At 52.1% G+C, this 2,126-nt stretch overlaps 1 pseudogene; it reads right to left on the reverse strand.

The window, feature by feature from the left end:
- Nucleotides 1-556: 556 nt before the first annotated feature.
- Nucleotides 557-1,798, reverse strand: LOC148398578 (uncharacterized; annotated as a pseudogene).
- Nucleotides 1,799-2,126: the final 328 nt, after the last annotated feature.

Genomic DNA, 2,126 nt, shown 5'->3' on the forward strand with positions numbered 1-2,126 from the left:
AGCCAGTGAAGAGAGTGGAGAACAGGAGTGATGTGTTAATGGGACCGGGTGTGGGTAAGGAGGCGGGCAGCAGAGTTTTGGACTAGTTTAAGTCTATGGAGTGAGTGACCAGTGATTCCAGTGAGAAGGGAGTTGCAGTAGTCAAGCCGGGATGAGATGAAGGCGTAGATGAGGGATTCAGCGGCAAGGAGAGAGAGGCAGTGCCGGATTTTGGCGATGCGTCGGAGGTGGAAGTAGGAGGTCTTAACAACTGAGCTAACATGAGGGTGGAAGGACAGTGTAGGGTCAAAAATAACGCCAAGGTTGCGTGCCAGAGGGGAGGGAGTGATGCTTGAGGAGTCAATGGTGAGTGTAATGGATCCAGTTTTATTGAGGGAGGATTTAGTGCCTATGAGGAGGAGCTCTGTTTTGTCACTGTTGAGTTTGAGAAAGTTGTGGGTCAGCCATGTTTTTATTGTAGAGATGCAGGTTTCAAAGTGGGTGAGGGGAGGGTTTTGGGTTGGTGTGGTGCGTGTATAGATATGGGTGTGATCAGCGTAGCAGTGAAAGTCCAGATTGAGTTTGTGGATGATATTACCAAGGGGAAAGAGGTAACAGATGAATAGGAGGGGGCCAATAATTGAGCCTTGGGGGACCCCCTGTGTAATTGGGAAGAGGATGGATGTGTGGCCGGAGAGAGAGATGAACTGGTTTCTGTTGGCGAGCTAGGAGGTGAGCCAGTCGAGTGCAGTGCCCTCAACACCTAGTTGGTGCAGCCTTTGAAGGAGGATGGAATGGTTCACAGTGTCAAAGGCTGCGCTAAGGTCGAGTAGTAATAGGATGTTGAGGGCACCAGAGTCTGCAGAAATGAGGAGATCATTGGTGACTTTAACAAGAGCTGTTTCGGTGCTGTGAAGTGGGCGGAATGCGGACTGGAAGGGTTCATAGAGGTTGTTGGACTGGATATGGGTGTGGAGTTGGGCGGAGACAATGTGTTCAAGGGTTTTGGAATGGAATGAAAGGTTGGAGATGGGACGGTAGTTGGAGAGGTTGACTGGGTCCAAGGTGGGCTTTTTGAGGACGGGGATGATGGCTGCAAGCTTATAGACAGTGGGAAAGTGGCCAAGGGATAGAGACTGATTAAAAAGGGTGGTTAGGTGAGGGAGGAGGACAGGGAGGCAGGCCTTAGTTAAGGTCGTTGGAAGGCGGTCGAGAGAGCAGGTGGTTGTCTTGGCTGCGGTGATGATGTCTAGGATGGTGGAGGAGTCGACAAGAGAGAAGGCAGTGAAAGAGGGGAAGGGCGGGAGGTCAGGAAGGGGGGCAGGAGAGCAGGGGAGGTGGGGGAGGAGGAGTTATTGATGGTGTCGGTCAGAGAACTGTTGATTTGGGTGATTTTGTTGTTAACGTTGACAAGGAAGGAGTTACAGAGGGCGGGTGAGGAGGGTGGCTTGGTGGCCGGTGGCTGGAGCAATTTGTTGACGGTGGAGAACAGTATGCGGGGGTTTCGGTTGGTGTTATTAATGAGAGGTGAGAAGTAAGCAGATTTGGCAGCAAGAAGAGCATCACAGTAGGAGGAGATGTGTTGTTTGAAGGTTTCAGCATGGACAGTGAGGCAGGTGCTTTTGAGGAGGCGTTTGAGTTGACGGCCAGTTTGTTTCATGGAGCGGAGTTCCGGGGTGTACCAAGGGGCAGAGTTAGTGAATGTAACAGAGGACGTTTTCCAGGGGGCTAGGGAATCAAGGTAGTCAGAAAGGATGTTGTTGAGCATGGTGGCGGGGTCATCAGGGGAGGAAGAAGTGGGGTCGGAGGGAAGGGCAGAGGATAAGCGCTGGCAAAGCGTGATTGGGTTTACAGTCTTGATGTTGCGGTAGGAGATGGTGCGTTTTGTGGAATTATGAGGCGAGGGTAGAGGGGCGGAGAAGAGGATGCAGAGATGATCTGACAGTGGAAAGGCGAGAGGACGGGGGTTGGATGTGAGTGGAAAGGAGGAGCATACTATAGCCAGGGTGTGGCCTTTGGTGTGGGTGGGGAAGTTGATGTGCTGGGTGAGATGGAAGCAGTCCAGAAGGGAGATGAAGTCGGACATCAGTGGAGCAGTTGGCTGGTCGATGTGGATGTTGGAGTCACCGATGAGTAGGAGGCAATAG

The sequence above is a fragment of the Syngnathus floridae genome, chromosome 4 (assembly GCF_059516105.1).
Source record: "Syngnathus floridae isolate MCC-2025c chromosome 4, RoL_Sflo_1.0, whole genome shotgun sequence".
Classification (NCBI taxonomy): domain Eukaryota; kingdom Metazoa; phylum Chordata; class Actinopteri; order Syngnathiformes; family Syngnathidae; genus Syngnathus; species Syngnathus floridae.